Source organism: Sus scrofa, chromosome 2 (genome assembly GCF_054392235.1).
Source record: "Sus scrofa isolate SSC_HxYL_T2T_F1_AM1 chromosome 2, Sscrofa_HxYL_maternal_Yorkshire_Landrace_v2.0, whole genome shotgun sequence".
NCBI classification, from domain to species: Eukaryota; Metazoa; Chordata; class Mammalia; order Artiodactyla; family Suidae; genus Sus; species Sus scrofa.
In genome coordinates this window covers 113797885-113816809 of record NC_139384.1, presented here as the reverse complement: position 1 = coordinate 113816809, position 18925 = coordinate 113797885, and the positions used below count along the sequence as shown (strand labels likewise).

Sequence of the window (18925 nt, the reverse complement as noted above, 5' to 3'; positions counted from 1 at the left end):
TACACCACATACCCCTGGAAGGGAAGTTACCTTCCAAAAACTGGACCTTCTGGCTGACACCCAAGTGCCTTCTGATCCCGCTGAAGCTTACCTGTCTTATCTGTCATCTCAAAATTCTCAGCCAAGTTTTTTCCACTCCATAGTGGTGCGAAATTCCTGAATACACCAGAAAAAAAAAATCGCTGTAAGCAAGCAAAGACTAATTAGCAAATATGCAGAGGCTCTTGGAGACCCCTTTCCATTTTAACATGTGTATCTGAGTAGGAGCTTCATGCCTCTGACTTGAATTAACCAGAAGAATGGCTTCATTGGTGAAATTGTGGACATAAAGGAGATGAAGGTGTGCCAGCAAGTAGGAGATGATACATAGACCACAAGAGCTTTGCCATGAGGTTTGGTTTGAATGTTCGTTTTCTTCCAAATCTCTCTTTTGGAAGGCAAATACCTGAGTTGGTGATATTTGTAGGTGGGACCTTTGGAGGTGATGAGGTCATGAAGTCAGAGTCCTAGTGAATGAGATTAATGCCCTTATATGAGATCCCTGAGAATGTCCCCTTGCCCCTTCTAACTTATGAGTATCTAAGACATCTGCCACTTGGAAGAGGCCCTCCTGCAACCATGCTGGCACCCTGATTTCAGATTTCCAGGCTCCAGAACTGTGAGCAAAATGTCTCTGTTGTTTCTAAGCTCTCCTGCCCGTGGTATTTGGTTATAGCTGCCAGAATGGACTAAGATACCCTACTTCTCAATTCATAATGGGCTTGGATGTGGATAGGATGGGGGAAGAGAGAAAGAGTGGAATTGGAAGGTTGCAGGGGCCAGGGGAGAAGACGAGAAGGAGAATCAACAGCAGATGAAGTAGTTTTCGTTTTCACTGCTAGCAAACAAGAACCAGAGTCATACACATACCTGTAGGTGGGCCCTCAGGTTTTACTTCATCCTTTACATCCCTCCAGCTAGGTAAGCACCTGCAAAACACCATCCGGCCTTGTTCTTCAGCATGACACAATTTCCTGCTTCTTGTCTCTGTGGAACGTGGAGGGCTCAGTCATATTTGCTTTCCAGGGCTGCACTGAAGAGTGCTATTGGGATCCACACCTATTGGAAGGAAGGAAAGATGGGCAAAGGGAGAAGCTGAGCTGGGATGCAGACCCAGGAGAAAACTCACATAATCTTGTAGGGAAAGATAAAGATGCAATGCCCTTGAGAGATATCTGGGGTTGGCAAGGGAGGGCTAAACCTTTCTAAGCCTGCATCAGCTAGTCCTTGGATATGGTTGAGGGGGAAGGGAACATGGTTTTAAGGAAGGGCAGTGCCTCCCTTAAGCTGTGGCAACTCCTCAAGGGGGGCTCATGAGTGCTATATGCTTGCGGGACTCCCAGGAGCTGGGGTAGCGCTCTTTTATTCCTGAAGGGGATTCAGGTAGTTTATCTCATCCGCTGCACCCCTCAAGGCTATGTAACACCACAAAACGTTGCAAACAGAATAGAGGAGGGAATAAATATTGCAAAGACAGGCTGTCACACTGCTATATAACAGAAGATTAGGCTTGAAAAAATTACTTGAAAAAATTAAATTTTTCCTTTTACAACAGCTTTTGCCTTCTAAAAGGCAAAAATGAAGAGCATCTTGTTTCACAGAGCAGCCATGCTGTGAATATTACTATCAAGATTATAGAAACAATAGTTTAACCACTGTTATTGCTAGGAAAGGGTGGAAATAAAGAGAAAATAGATTTTTTATTTTCTAGTTTTGTCTTATGGTATTAAAATGAACAAACAGGAGTTCCCGCTGTTGTGCAGTGGGTTAATGACCCAACTCGTCTCTGGGGCATTGGCAGTTCAATCCCTGGCCTGGCCTGGCACAATGAGTTAAGGATCCAGCATTGTTGCCGCTGTGGTGTAGGTCACAAATTCTGCTCAAATTCCTGGCCCGGGAATTTCCATTTGCTGCAGATGTGGCCAGAAAAAAAAGCAAAAAAAGCAATATTGTTCTATAGGCCCAGCAGCAGGCAAGGAGGTAGGTATAAAGCAGCCCCTGCTTGCCAGAAAGCTCTAAGAGCCTTCAGCATCTTCTGTTCTCTGTGCTGATTTACCTTAAATTTGCAGCTTTCCATCCTGCCCTTATGGGAAGAATAGAGTTTGCATAGTTAGTAGCTATGCTCTGGGGGCTGACAACTAACTAGGACTGCATGAATCATCCCTCTTCATTGTTTGCAGTCCTTGATGGCTCCTCAGTGCCAACAGGATGTAATTCTGGTCCCTTAGTATGGCCTCCAAGGGGAGTTAGCAGGTTATGAGCCTGACTAGTAGCCGTGAGCAGTGGGCTCAAGCACTGGCCTTGCTCAGTGGGTTAAGAATCTGGCATTGCTGTGAGCTGTATTGTAGGTCACAGGTACGGCTCGGATCATGTGTTGCTGTGGCTGTGGCTGTGGCTGTGGCTGTGGCCGGCAGCTATAGCTCCGATTTGACTCCTAGCCTGGGAACATCCATGGGTAGCAGGTGCGGCTCTGGGAAAAAAAAAAAAAAAAAAAAAAAAAAGGCCTCCCAGGACCAGCAGGATCTGTCCTTGGCAGACTCATCTGCAGCCTTCTACCTTCATGCTGCTGTGTTTCAGCCATGCCTTCCTGCTTTCAGATCCTGGAACATGCCCAGCTTCTCCCAGTTCCTGCCTTTGCTCATTTTCCTTCTCCTAAATTACTCCTCCCTTCCCACTCCCAAAGCTCTGTCCAGCAGTGCATTATATTGTGACCATCTAACCCCATATAAAGCCCAGAATCCCCATGATCTTTGTGGCTCTATGCTACATGTGGCTTATATTTAAAGAAACAGTAGCCCAGTGTTCCAAAAGTAATTAAATGCATTTTAACCTTTACTGCCGTCCCTTTACTACAACTGAAAGTGCCTGAGTGGACACACAATCTGAACACTCAGCAAAACCTCTTAAAAAAATCCTTTCTTTATCTTACTCCCAGGATCTCCCCCCATGTCAGAAGCTTCTTCTATAAACTCTTCAACAATCAGCCAGAAGATGTTATCTTGTCCTATTTCCCCTTCCTATTTCCTTCTGCAATGATGCTGTTCCTCCTAAAGGGTCCAATGGAAGTAAAGCCGTTTTTGATACTAATGTTTACTGTTCTTTGATCCCTGTCATAACTCTTCATCCATATCCTCCACTAGATTCCATGATAAAAAAAGATCATTTCAATCTTACAAAATTTGAGACTCTGCCTGGCACATAATATGTCCTCAATAAATATTTGTGGAATACAACTGTACCAGCAGAAAAGCCAAGTCCCCCACAGGAAGAAAAATAATCTGACCAGCACTCCTCAACACAGTCAAGATCATGCAAGCCTGTCAAGAAAATCTTGAAGAACTGTCACACACCGTCAGTGAGTCTAAGAAGACGTGAATGTAGTTCTGGATTGGAACCTCAAACAGAAAAAGGACATTAATGAGATAACTGGTGAAATCCAAATAAAGTCTGGAGTTTGGTGAGTACCAAATGCTAATTGTTCAACTTATTAAAAAATATACAGTATTTTTGTCAATTATAACTGTAGATAACCAATAAATATATCAAGTCCATGCACAATGTACAGGTTAAACTTTATCATTTAAAATTCCCATAATTTCCTGCTTTGCTTCACTGACACAAGTTGTTCTAGAAATCACTTATCAGAAAGATAAGAAATGAAGGGGAAGCTTAACTGAGGCCCAGCTTATCTGTCATGAAGTAGCATTTGAAAAATTGTAATGAATGTACATCCCCTTTCTTGCCAGCTCCTTCTGGAATAATTTTGAGACTTGGATTGTTTTTGTTCCTGTGAGTGGCTTGTTTTTTCTGCTGGTACCAATGCCATGTCTGTGATGGGGTTAGATGGAGGTGTGGCTGGGTGCTTTGCTGCTGCCTAGTGACATACAGAGAACCATGAAGGGAAAAATTATTCTGTTAGCAGCCCAGTTCTCCATACTTCCAGGGTCAAAAGTACCCTTTTGGTTTTATTATTTGTTAATTAGATCCAGTGCATGCTCTAAAGGCATCAGTGGCAGAAAATCATACTTAGAGAATCACTTGTTATTCAGATCACTGTTCTGTGATGGAAATAGCCTTCTTGTAAAGAAGTTTCATTGCTTGTGAAACTCTTTTGCTTTAGTAAGATTATATGAATTTAACTATAATTATACTTTAAATATATGAATTTATATGAACTTACATGAATTTTTGATTCTTTTCCAAGAGATATCACTTTGTACTATTCAAGCCAATATTACTTTTATGTGTTATGGGTTCAATTGTGTCCCATCCCCAAAACTATGATGGAGTCCTAATCCCATACCATAGAATGTGACCTTATATGGAAATAGAATTTTATAGACACAATCAAGTTAAAACCAGGTCATTAGGGTGGGCCCTAATCCAGGAGGAAGAGTGCCACATAGAGCAGAAACTGGAACACAGATACACACGTGGGGAGAATGTCATGTGTGGACTGGAGATATGCTGCCATAAGCCGAGGATCTACCTGAAGCTTGAGACAGGTCTGAGAAAGACCCTCCCTGGCACCTTCAGAAGGAGTGTGGCCCCGCTGACCTGCTGCTTTTGGAACTTCAGCCTCCAGAACTACAGCAGAATACATTTCTGTCGGTCTAAGCCAGCAGTGGCTGTTGTTATCACAGACTTAACAAACTAATACCCTCAGAATGGGGAATGCTGCATACCAGCTCAAAATGACTCAGACCTTCTCCGGTTTTCTCCTGTACCAGGAAATGTCCCTTGTGAATTTGAATTCTGATTTGGGTGTTTAGTCTCAAAAGAGTAACTACCTTGTCAACTTGGGTTGTATTTCTACAACATTCCTAGGAAAAAAGGCTATAATGTCACTTCTCTCCATGAGGACTAATCCATCTCTTAGGTTGGATTTATCACAAGGCTCTGGAGCTTCTTACTCAAGTTGTTTCTTCTTCCGCTCTTTCAACACTCGCTTTCACAACCTGTCTGACACTCACTTCCTGTTGGTCTTTACTGTCTAACCCACTCAAAACAGGGCCATTCAGCAACACCCCTGTGCTCCACAGTGTCACCTTTACACGCCTGCCCTTTCTATCCTGTTCCTTTCTCTCTCTGGGTTGACGTTTCAGCACTTAATTAGTATTTTTGTATGTCGTTTTTTGTTAAATAGCAAAATCATAGAGGAAAGGATCCTTTCAACAGATGCTCATAAATATAATGGTTACAATTGATGGGGTATTTATTCAATGCTTCTGTACTATGAACCTGGGAAAGCATATCTATCTATCTATCTATCTACCTACCTATAGAGAGAGAGACTTGTTCATGGTCACACAGAGCCGGGAATCATCACAAGTTGGGTTGACTCTGAGGCCCTACCCCTGGGAATCACACTCAGTAAAAATGGCCTGTTAAGCCAGTTTGGCAATAGAGCAGTGACTTCATCAGCGTGCTCACTGAGAGCTCCCCAGGGCCCAGAGGAATGTCAGCACATGGTAGGTGACTAGCACCTTATTACAGGAGATATTTGTAGCTCTGCACAGGTACGATTATGCTATAGTAATAGAGACAATCAGAGAGGAAGAAACCTCTACAATTATGAGGTTGAACCATGTAAAATCACCTATATTCAAAGTGTTTGACCTACAGAGATGACAATTTCATATCATTTTTTTTTTGTCTTTTTTTGTCTTTTTCCTGTGGCATATGGATGTTCCCAGGCTAGGGGTCTAATTGGAGCTACAGCCATCGGCTACACCAGATCACAGCAACATGGGATCCGAACTGCGTCTGTGACCTACACCACAGCCCACAGTAATGCCAGATCCTTAACCCACAGAGAGAGGCCAGGGATCGAACCGCAACCTCATGGTTCCTAGTGAGATACATTTTCACTGCGCCACGACAGGAACTCCACTATTTCATATCATTTAACCTCAATTACTAAAAGGATTTAAGTTGATAGAAGGTTCAGTATCTTGCTGCTTGTTTTTTTTTGTGGGGGGGGGGCACACCCAGGGCATGTGGAGGTTCCCAACCCAGGGATGGAATCTGAGCTGCAGCTATGACTTAACGCCACAGCTGCAGCAACACTGGATGCTTAACCCACTGTGCCACAGCCGGAACTCCTTGATTTGTTTTTTTTAAAAAAATTCCTTTCCCACATCCGTGAGCCACAGACTCCCACTGCAATCCTGGTTTCTGACCAGAACAGTGTGTTATCGTATGTCTGTTACTGTGTGTTCCTGACAGCAGGGCTGTCTCACACTATGTCATTTCAATAGACAGAGTTAAAGTTCTTCCCCCACGAAAGGCAACTGGTGCCTAGGATTGGAAATGCAGACTTTCCCAGGATCCGTTGTTTATCACTTTCTTCCCTTAAATATTTGAAGTCAGGGGATCTTTTCCACAGCCCCGATCAAGCAACATTTGCCACCTTGGTTTCTGCCTTGATAAGTCAGTCTGGGACCAGTGATAAGTCTGTCCAAGGACTGAGAATTGGATTCTAGTCTTATTCTCAAAACTAGCATTGGGATTTTGACCCAGCTGAGCCTTCTGAACTCTTTCTTAATCAACTAAATGGGAATTATGTTCCTAATGCATGCTTCACAGATTTATTATGGGTATTCAAAGTGATAAATGCTGTTCATATGTGATGTGCTTCTCTAGCCTTACACCTAAACTTCAAGTTACCAGCAGTTGTGAAGACTGACTGAACCCTGGTGGAGATGACAAGTTAGGTAATAACGATGGGGATACAATAGCTAATTGTCACTGGGAACTTTCTCTGTGACAGACACTGTTCTAGATGCTTTCTTTGAATATTCCCATATAATCCTTAGAACATCATAAATTAGAGGTTGTAACTCTCCCTCTGTCTTATAGTTGAAGAAACTGGGTTAAAAAGAGGTTACATAAATTACACAGTATGTAGGAGAGCCAGGCATTGTATTCATACTTACAGCCTGTGGTTGAGACATTTAATGCTCACTGAATACCCAAGTGCACCTCCTCATTTCCAGACTCCCTTGTAATTATATTGGCCTTGTGAACAGATCTGGACACGTGACTGGAAGTGTAGTGATGTGGATTACTCCAGGTTGAAGCATTGAAGAGAAGTTATACCTCCTATACGGAAAATGTAAATTGGTACAGCCACTATGGAAAACAGTATAAAACTTAAAATACTAAAACATAGTTAAAAAGCTAAAAATAGAGTTGCTATATGATTCATCCATCCCACTCCTGGCCATATATGCAAGGAAAACCGTAATTCAAAAAGATACATGTACCCCTATGTTCATTGCAGCACTGTGCACAATAGCCAAGACATGGAAACAACCTAAACATCCATTGACAGTTGAATGGATAAAGAAGATGTATACATCTATAATGGAATACTACTCTGCCATAAAAACAAATGAAGTAATGCCACTTCCAGTAACATGGATTGACCTAGAGGTTATCATACTAAGAGAAGTCAGACAAAGACAAATATCATATAATATCACTTATATGTGGAATCTAAAATATGACACAAATGAACTTATTTATGAAACAGAATCAGACTCACTCACATAGAGAACAGACTTATGTTTACCAAAGGGAAAGGGGGTAGGTAAGGGATAAATTAGGAGTTTGAGATTAGCAGATACAAACTACTATGTATAAAATAGATAAACAAGGTCCTACTGTATAGCATAGGGAACTATATTCAATATCCTGTAATAAGTCACAATGGAAAAAACATGATAAAGTGTGTGTGTGTGTGAGTGTGCATATACACACATATATACAACTGAATCCCTTTGCTTTATACCAGAAATTAACACAACATTGTAAATCAACTATATTTCAATAAAAAAGAGTGGTTATAAATTTTCACACATTCTTCGCTCCCCTGCATAGGCCTATGTTGACATGATGATGTTTTAAGACAAAAATAGCACAGATCACTTGAAAGCAAGCTGCCTCAGGAAGCTGCTGGACCTGCAGCAAACTTTTCGTAAAAAAGAAATGTTCTATTTGGTAAGCCACTGAAGTTTCAGATTTGTTGGTTACTGAATTATAGCCTATCCTATCCTAACTAATGTACTGCTTCGTAAAGCAAATATATTAGATTTTTTTTTTTTTTTGCATCTAGAAATCATAAATTGGTACTTGGACTGACGCTTAAAGTTAATAATCAGAAAATTTCCTCTAAAATGCTTCTTCCTCAAAAACATTTTTGCAGAGTTTTTTTGTGCAGTTTGTATAGTTCTCTCCTCCACTTTTTCTACCTATCAGCATAAGATATAATTTCCATGGACCTATCTATCTGGTTCTTGTGTGTGTGTGTGTGTGTGTGTGTGTGTGTGTGTGTATGTGTGTGTGTGAACTACTATCAGTCAGTTCTTCTGGGTTTTTTTTTTTTAATGCCATTTGATTATATGCTCTCCTCTATTATACATCCTGAGTTGTTCCTCTAATTTTCTTATCTTCTCACCCAGTCCTTTTCTTTGTGAGTTTCCCATCTCATCTGAGGCTGGAAAGGGGTAGTTATCTGTTGTGTGGGATGCAAGGAGGTGCTCACTGCAATCTACAGATGTTCACTGGTCTTCCTCAATTCAGCCTATGCTCCACCTCCAAATTTAGAATGTCAACCTGGCCTTCAGCCTGGCTCAATTTTGTGAGCAGCTTTTCTATAGGAGGTCAGATTGCTGCTTTCTCCATTCTTGAGTCAGTTTCCACTACTCTGCTCTCACTGTCCATTTTCCAAGAATGTATTGATCTCTCATGTCTGTAAAGGTCTCTTGTTCTCTTTATGCTTGTGGGCTTAAAACTTTCCTATTTGTTTTAAATTCATTTACACTCTTTTCAGTGGGGTTTCATGGGAGGGAAGGAAATCAAGACACATGTTTAATCTGTGCATTTGGTCAGAAGCTCCCTGTAACATGTTTTAAACAAACTAACGGTTATCAGTGTGGAGAGGTTGGGGGAAGGGGTAAGACATATAGGGGAGTGAGAGATACAAACTACTATGCATAAAATAAACAAGCAACAAGGATATATTATACTGAACATGGAAATATAGCTACTATTTTGTACTAAGTTTATTTTTTTTTAATTTTTAAATTTTTTCTGTCTTTTTAGGGCCACATCCACAGCATATGTACGTTTCCAGGCTAGGGATCAAATCAGTCCTATAGATGCTGGCCTCTGCCACAGCCACAGCAATGTGGGATCCAAGCTGTATCTACAACCTTCACCTCAGCTCACGGCAACAACGGATTGTTAACCCACTGAGTGAGGCCAGGGATCAAACCCGTGTCCTTATTGATACTAGTTGGGTTTGTTACCACTGAGCCATGTAATAAGTTTAAATGGAGTTTAATCTATAATATATATGTATATTTGTCTTTTTAGGGCTGCACCTGTGGCATATAGAGGTGCCCAGGCTAGGGGTCGAATCAGAGTCAGAGCTGTAGCTGCCGGCCTATGCCACAGCCTCAGCAACATGGAATCTAAGCCGCATCTGTGATCTATACCATAGCTCTCGGCAACGCTGGATCCTTAACCCACTGAGTGAGGCCAGGGATCGAACCTGTATCCTCATGGATACTAGTCAGATTCGTTTCTGCTGAGCCACGAAGGGGACGCCTAATCCATAAAAATATTGAATCACTATGTTAGATACCTGAAACTAATATGATATTGTAAGTCAACTATTCGTCAATAAAAAAAAGGAACTGGAAGAATAAAAAATAATAGCCCTGCAAGGTATGGATTGGTAGGCTTCTTTTATAGATAAAGATACTGAATCTCAGAAAGATTCAAAACGTTGCCTAAGAGCTCACAGCTAAGCACCAGAGTTGCGACTCAGACCTATATTCAACTGAGTCCAAATACCATGTCCTTCCCAGTATAGACTCCTACCTGCAGTGGTAACTTGGGCAGAGGTCAGATGAGCAATGTTAGGGATGGTCCTCAGAAGACACGATTCAGGAGTTCCCATTGTGGCGCAGTGGTTAACGAATCCGACTAGGAACCATGAGGTTGCATGTTCAGTCCCTGCCCTTGCTCGGTGGGTTAACGATCTGGCGTTGCTGTGAGCTGTGGTGTAGGTTGCAGACATGGCTTGGATCCTGCGTTGCTGTGGCTCTGGCGTAGGCTCGTGGCTACAGCTCCGATTCAACTCCTAGCCTGGGAACCTCCATATGCTGTGGGAGTGGCCCAAAGAAATAGAAAAAAAAAAAAAAGACGAAATAAATAAATAAATAAATAAAAATAATATACATACTAAAAAAAAAAAAAAAAAGACACGATTCAGGTCACACAAGTCTAGACAACCCTAAAGTCTCTTCCAATTCTGGTTGTGATATTTTCTTTGGCTTTCTTTGACAATCAGATCAAATGGGTCACAGGGCTATCTTTAAGCTAAGATAACTGATTTAATATCATTTTAACTAAAGCATTGAATAGTGCTCAATTAAAACCCTGGGGAAGGGAAATAAAGCAGAAAAATCGACTGAGTAATCCACAGTGCCTGATTATATGTTTTGCTACAGATACAATCAGCTCATGGCCACCCACAAAGAAGAAAACCTATATTTAGGTGACTCCCCTGTGATGCCTCCACTTAAACACCCTGTGTCATAGAGCTTCCTGACATATAGCATCTGGCCAAACCCACTTAAGGAATGGCTTATATGCCATTTGTTTATTTTATACTTCCCACTTGATATGCATTATTCTGGCATGGATCATCTTACCTGAATTAAAACAAAGCAATGCAAAATGTAAAATGTGATACCTCAAGTATCTGCCCCCCTCAAAAAGTGCTGATGACAGAAATAGTTGTCACAGGGACTCCAGCAGTGAATGGCAGATGACTGCATCCTTCAGGGGAAGTGTACACATTTGTACACAGCATAAGCTTTTACACTGCTTTGCTCAGATATCATCAAGAATAAGTTCATCGATCCATAACTCTGTTCTATCAGAATGAAAGCAACAGAAGGATGAAGAGTAAGGAAAAAACATCAAAGTATGATCTGAATATCACAACACAGTTGAAATGGAAGCTAACCTGAACAAATAAGAGGAAAGCAATTCAAGACCATATAGGTTTGAGGTAAATTTTGAGACAACTCATAAATGGGAAGTCCTTAAAAGCCAGATCAGGGAACTTAGACTTTTCCCTTTATTATGTTTATTGTACATTTTATGTTTAATGTAGAAATAACTAAGAAAACATAAAACTAGGGAAATAAAACTGAAATAAGTTAGTTCCCATTGTGGGTCAGAGGAAACAAATCTGATAGTATCCATGAGGTCCCTGGCCTTGCTCAGTGGGTTGAGGATCCAGCATTGCCATGAGCTGTGGTGTGGGTCACAGATGTGGCTCGGATCTGGCATTGCTGTAGCTGTGCCATAGGCTGGAAGCTGTATCTTTGATTCGACGCCTAGCCTGGGAACCTCCTTTTGCTGTGGGTGTGTCCCTAAAAATACACACAAAAAAAATTAAAATAAAAAAAACTGAAATAAAATCACCCCCAAATCTCATCACACAGTCAATGTATTGATGCATACATAGCTTTATCTTTATAACTCTGTAATGTACATGCTGCTTTGTAAAAGCATTCTTCACCTAACACAGGATCCTGAATGTTTTTCAGTGTCAATAAATAGGTGGCAGAAACTTCAAGGAGATGAGGAAAGGAAGAGCCCAGTGTGGGGCAGTCATTGGTCAGGCCTTATGGTATGTGGGCTTATGCAGGGCCCTGAAGGACATGCAGGATCTAGGTAGTCAGGGGATGAGACTCTCCAGGCAGAACAACAGGGAAAACTGCAGAGAAGGGGAAGGAAGCAGGGCTTGTGGCCCAGGGAGGAGACCTCCCAGTGGGGAGAGAGCTAACTTCCTGCAGAGAAGGGTGAGGAAGGCAGGGAGAAGCAGGGACCAGGCCAAGGGAAGGTTTGGGACAACTTTTCTTTATCTTCTCTGAGAACTAAACAGGGAGGAATGGGTCTGAATAGTAGCCCAGAAAGAGGACTGTGAATGTGACTTGTAGGAAGGAGAGGAGGGATTTTCAACTGATGCTCTGAATTTAAGACTCTCATTGTTCAGTAACCAAAAAACCCAACTATACTAAAAAAAAAAAAAAAAAAAAAAAAAGAGAGACAGGTTTGTTTTAAGGATGTAAGGGAACTCCCTCACTACAGAGTTGGAATGCAGTGGGTGCTTCCTTGGGACTAGAACTCTAGAACTTATAGCTGGGAGGATACAAGGATGGCTCATCCTCCTCTGTCACTATTGTTCCCCTCTGTTCCCCTGGTGGGACTGTGTGTCCTTTCTCTGAAGACTACCTGGCTGAGTTGTCAGCTCCCAAAGTAAATCTCAGATTTACATGCTTCATGTCACAGTTCTTGCCACTCAGAAAGTTTTTCTCTGTTTCCTTAATTTCTTTTTTCTTTTTTGGGTGGTAGGAGGGCGTCGGGGTGCTGCACCTGCAGTATATGGAAGTTCCTGACCTAGGGGTGGAATCCAAGCTACAGCTGCAGACTACGTCACAGTCATGGCTACACTGGATCCAAGCCACATCTGCAAGCTATGCCACGGCTTGTGGCAACACCAGAACTTCAACCCACTGAGTGAGGCCAGGGATCAAACCCGCATCCTCGTGGATACTAGTTGGTTTCTTAACTCACTAAGCCACAACAGAAACTCCTATTTCCTTAATTTCTTTATCCAGTCCTTACCTCCCAGTGAAGGGAGCAAACCCATTTAGGTCAATTCAAGTTAGATCTACTCTTGGTCCAATCAGCTGTGGGTTGGAAGGGATGAGGTAGACTGAGTGGCCCCAATGGGCTCTGTTTCCACCCTAGAGAAGGAAGTACCGGATCGGGCTAGAAGGATGCTCCAAACAGTCCCTGGTGCATTCTCTCTACTCTCTCTGCTCCAGAAATTAGGGGGTCTCTTATGTACTGTGTAAAAAATTTAAAAAAAAATCAAGATTATGCAAGTGCCCAAAATGACTTTGAGTATTATATATCAGAGATGTACTGTTTTCTCAAACAAAGGAAATCTGGACCTATGATGAGCTGACAGGCCATTGTAAAACCTCCTGGAAAGGGCACAGTGTCCACACATGACAATGTGAGCCTGAAAAAAAACAGAAATGTAGGGAACAATAAAAATCACCATTAATTAGAAATGTAAAGTGATCTGCAGCAAGAAAGACTAAGACTATTACCAACTCCAGAGAGAGGTGACATTAGGCACACGGTGGTACACAAAATCTTGCCCTGCATGATAGCTTTATTTTCTTGGTTAAATCTAACCAAAGCATTTGCAGTGCTGTGTGGTTTGGGTGTGGTGGTGGAAGTCTGGGTGAGTCATGCTGATGACCAATTGTAGTTTTATTATTTTTCTCTATAGTGAAGAAACATGGTTTGCTCAGCCTATCAGCCCAGTCTAAATACCTTCTGGATGTGCTTGAAGAAAAAGTCCTTAATGGGTGAAAGACATGCTGAGAGAATTGTGGGCCAGACCTAAGGAAAATTTAGATGACTATTTTTTTGAGTGGGAGGGGTAGGTTAGGATCTATAGAAAGGATAAGAAAATTAATTTGAAAACTTTTGTTATTACATTACATAAGAATGTATTATGCATTACCTAAGAATGTTATGACTCTTATAGAATAAAAGGCGACTCCTATGAACCACTTTGTCTTGGTAAATTCCAGACAGAAACAACACATTAAAGGATTAATCTGGCTTTGTTAAGGGTTCGAAGCCAGCTGTTTGATGTGAAGAGCATTGGACTGCTGCTAAAATTTCTATCTAGAAAATTAACTCAATAAAAGTGGTGTTTGTGAGTGGAAGAAGAATGGGAGTTGCAGGAAAGCAACGAGATTTCAAGAATATAACTCAATTTCCAGAGATCCCATTGCCAGCCAGAATTTGTAATTGCATGACAGTTTCCTGTGTTGCCTCCAGGCTCGAGGGGTTATAATGAACATGTCACTGGAAAGAAGGGGAACTACAGGACTAGGGGTTTTGTGTATTCATGACCATGGACACATCATCCCAAACTTGTTTCCCTGCTGCCTTGCAGAAACTGGAGTTGTTTCCAATAACCACCTGTTCTATCAGCACAAACACAAATGAAACATTTATCTCCATCAAGTTCATTTTTCCCAAGAAAATGGAAAAGCACCTGTTCTCAGGGATGAACACATCAGAGAGACTTCTGTCTGCCAGCTCAGTCAAATATGTGGGTCTAGAATAGGGCTTTTTTAGAGAACTGCTCAGCTATGCCTCATCCTATGCTCTGAAGAATTTCTGTAATGTTGGCTGAACAGACAGATCTAAAACATTCACCAAGTTGATAGGAGGTTGGTTCTAACTTGGTATCCAGACAAAATTGGTTTGTCCCTGTCTGGAAGACACTCTATGGTTTAAATTTTTTTCAATGTATAATGATGATAGATGCCATGTACTAATTGCAACCAGCATTTCTGGCACAATTATCATACACAAGGTACTATGCTAAGGACTTCTAGACATTATCTCATTCAATTATCAGAACAACCCTAGGAAGTAGGTATTAAGTTTTATTATCCACAGGAAACAAATAAGAAAAGTGAGGTTCAGAGTAATTAGTAACTAGCTCAAGGTTATATGGTCAGAAAGTGGCAGAAATGGCATTTGAACAAAGCTGTGTGGAGCTATAACTCTTACGTTTCACCCACTATGTTCTCCTGCCAAAATATAATGGGCTCCAGCAAATGGAATTCATGTTCGCCTTGGTGTTTACTGGGCCCCATTCTTCACTTCTCTATAGCAATTCTGATTCAAGTATATATTTGTGTGAAAATCTATTTCTAATTTTTTTTATTTTAGAATAGTTTCAAATGCATGAAAAGCTGCAAAAATAGTATGGAGTTCCCATATAGATCTGCATCCAATTTCCCCTCTTCCTAATAGTGCACATTGCTACAGTATGTTTGTCACATCCAGTGAACCAGCATTGGTACATGACTATTAACTAAACTCCATACTTTATTCTAATTTCTTAATTTTTCCCTGCTGTCCTTTTTCTGTTCCAGAATCCCATCCAGGACACCACATTACATTTAGTAATTATGTCACATTAGCTTTCTCTGTGCTTTAAAAGCTTCTCAGACTTTCCTTGTTTTTTGATGAACTTGAGAAATATTGCTTAAGGTTTTTTTTTTTTTTTTTAAGGGTGTGCCCGCGGCACATGGAGGTTCCCAGGCTAGGGATCCAATCAGAGCTGTAGCCGCTAGCCTATGCTACAGCCACAACAATGCAGGATTTGAGCCACATCTGCGACCTATAGCAAAGCTCATGGCAACACTGGATCCTTAACCCGCTGAGCAAGGCCAGGGATTGAACCCAGGTCCTCATGGATACTAGTTGGGTTTGTTAACCACTGAGCCATGACAGGATCTCCTGCTTAAGTATTTTAAGAGTGTCCCTTGCTTTGGGTTTACCTGATTTTTTTTTTTTCTTTCTAGTCTCAGGTTATAGATTTTCAGGAGGAAAGACTGGAGAAGTGAAGGGTCATTCTAATAACATCCTATCATGAGTATTCACTATTGGAACTTCCCTTGTGGTGCCATGAGTTAAGGATCTGGCCTTGCTGCAGCTGTGGCACAGGCAGCAGGTGTGGCAGGGACAGGGATTTGATCCCTGGCCCAGGAACTTCCGCATGCTGTGGGTGTGGCCCCAATATAAAAAAGTTAAAAAGTAGACTCTGATCAATCAATTAACATGATCGATCAGTGATTATGATGGTTTTGATCACCCGGCTGTTGTAGTGTTTGCCAGCTTCCTCCACTGTAAAGTTACTTTTGTACACTTTTCTATACTCTTTGGAAGGAACTCACTAGACACAGGCCACACTCAAGGGGAGGAGAGTTAAGCTCCACTTCCTTGAGGTGGGACCATCTACACACATTAGTTGGAATTCTCCTATACGGGATATTTATCTCTTCTTCCCCACTTATTTATTTATTCAATCATTTATCTATATCTGTGCAGACTCAAAGACACTTACTTTATACTTTGGATTAAATCTAATACTATGTTATTTCTCTGTTGCTCATATTGTTCCAGTTTTTGTTATTGGGAGCTCTTTTATGTCAGCTCCTGTTTCCCTTTGACACAATCTCATTTTTTTGTTTTTGAAAGCTGCCTTACTTTCTGGCAGTGCAAGATGCTTCAGGCTCATCTTAGGTATTCTTGGCAGCAGCACTAGAATTAGCCACTTCTTCAAGGTGTCCTGATTCCTTTTATTGGACAATAATATTAGAAACCAACATCAGCATTGCTACTGAGGTGTCATAGCTTCTAGAAGAGCTAGGAAACGTACGTATGTATACTAACCCATGTTTATACACACATCTGCAATTATTACTGTATCTATACTAAGTTTAACAAGAGTTCCTACTGATATATCCAACTCTAATCCATTCCACAGGGTCCATTCTAGCCTTCTTTTTTTGTGTATCTGTAACTCTCATTTCCAAAAGTGAGAAAACTACATCTTATCATCTGCCGCTATTTACTTACTTGCTCAATCCCAGCTTACATGTACAGTGGCTTCAGAATTCTTCATCTTCTCCCCCGTGAAGAACAGCTTTACAGACTATAGTGCAGCATTTAGGTGATGTTTTCTTTGTCTTTAGTCAAAACACTGTTTTCCAAAGTTACCTAATTCTTTTTTTTCCCCTCTTTTTTTAATGTCTATACCTGTGGCACATGGAATTTCCTGGGCTGTAGAATCAGAAGTGCAGCTGCTGGCCTACAACACAGCCACAGCAATGTGGGAGCCAAGCCACAGCTGAGACCTATGCCACCACTTACTGTAACGCTGGATCCTTAACCCACTGAGCGAGTCCAGGGATCGAATCTGCGGCCTCATGGATGCTAGTCAGATTCGTCTCTGCTGAGCCATGATAGGAACTAGAATTTTAGTACATTTAATTGGATCTAAAATACTTCCAACACGTTTTTGTCTAGTGGTCTAACTCCCTATAACAATAGAACTTGTGCCCTTTAAGGTGTGATACTGCCCTCATCCCTATTAATAAGACCTCAATAGCAATTACATCAGATTGATCTCTCCAGAGAATGCTGTAAGAGCACCTATCCTGCTTTGTTGACCAAAAAGAATCCTCCAGCTACAGATACCCAAATGTCAGGCAGCAGGAGGAACATTCCTCTGTATACATTTTGGATCTTGATAGTACCTGCTTGCCCACAGGTTAATACAAGCCACCAGCTCAAGGAAGCAGACCACAGAGGAAATTCCAAGAAAAGCCAACTTACGTTCTTCTCAAACATGGTTTTGTATGAGTGTTTTGTTGAGACATCACCTTTCTATCCCATAGAGCCCAGAAGAGGTTACTGTGGCCTCTGTAACTCTAGGCATAGATCGTGGTGCTTAACCACCTTTATCACAAAGTGTGGGTCCCTGCAGTTCAAGCTTTATGAGCTTTCTGAGAAATCCCTCTCCTTCCTTTTGTACATCTCATTAGCTTATATAAATTCCCTGTTTCCCAGAAATACTGCATGAATAGGACCAAAAATAGGACTTATATAATGTTGGTGTACGAGTTACTGATGCTGGACATGGAACAAGACCAAGGTGAGAGCCAACACATAGATCAAAAAGCAAAAGATGAAAAAGTTCTCAAGAAGAAGACAGGAGCCACATTCCAGACCTAGTCAGTCTAGAGAAGGGGTGAAGTTCTTAGCAGCAGGCTGGTCCTTTCTGGTGATAATCTCCTTGGGGGCTGGAGGAGGGAGGGAGAGGAAAAAAGGAAGGGAAATATTCGGTAATGAAAGGCTTCTCTGCAACATATGTATGCTTCATTCAGGATGAAACACTCGGAATTAAATGGAGCAGTTATGAAATAGTGAGATCTGTGAGCTTAAGAGGCCCCTGGAAGGTGAAAGTTTCCTTGGTGTTGATAATGGCCATGACTAGGCTGGCCATGGGGGTAGGGGTGGGGGTAAACAAGTTGGGCTGCTGATACTGTTCTTTCTGGCTCTGCCAGAATAGAGTTTGTGAGCCCATTGATCAGAAGATCAAGAGATGAGTTCTGGTCATGGCTCAGCAGAAACCAATCTGACTAGTATCCATGAGGATGCAGGTTTGATCCCTGACCTTGCTCAGTGAGTTAAGGATCTGGTGTTGCTGTGAGCTGTGTTGTAGGTTGCAAAATTGGCTCAGATCTGGCATTGCTGTAGCTGTGGTGTAGGCCAGCAGCTACAGCTCTGATTCGACTCCTAGCCTGGGAAACTCCATATGCCATGGCTGTGGCCCTAAAAGACAAAAAAGAAAAGATAAAGAGAAGAGGAAACTCGAGCTGCCTTATGTCATCCCTATCTGTTTCTCTGGCACAGCACAAAATACCCAAGGTTTCGGAGGAGGTCTTGGGGATCCTCTGAAGGATGAAAAGCCTTTTTTCTTTTTTCCAAAGGAAGAGAAGCAACTGAGGCGTAGGACCCCATAGGACCATTGTTTACAGCTGTGCATATTGTACAGAACATAAAAATGCTCAGATGATGGGCTCTACTTCTGCCTTGCCAAGCCCTATGCTCTGCCTGACACTCCATCCATTCAGGGAAGGTGGCTTTTCCAGCTGGTCCGCCCAGGGGAGAAGGCTGTCTCAAAAGTGCATTAAGGCTTTACCAAAGACAGTGGTGGCCCAGGGGTCCAGTCATCCTTCTCCAAGGCCCACTCACACTTCTCTTCACACTGTAGAGCTTAACCTTTAAATTTACTTGCTTGAACAGTACATTATCATATTTTGCTTAAATAGTAAAATTTATTTATATTGTAAGATTGTTTTATTGAAAAAAATGTCAGCTAGCAATTAATAAAAAATACAAATTT

The 18925-nt window shown here is 41.6% G+C and overlaps 1 long non-coding RNA gene across 1 annotated transcript in view; it reads right to left on the bottom strand.

Moving 5' to 3' along the window:
* LOC106508433 (uncharacterized) overlaps positions 1–18925 on the bottom strand; it is a 268215-nt gene that overhangs the window by 1080 nt on the left and 248210 nt on the right. Inside the window, exons 7-8 of the long non-coding RNA XR_014838401.1 lie at positions 910–1098; positions 92–156 (exon numbers count right to left, since the gene is read on the bottom strand). This is a non-coding gene — a long non-coding RNA (uncharacterized LOC106508433). The remainder of the gene's footprint in view (positions 1–91; positions 157–909; positions 1099–18925) is intronic.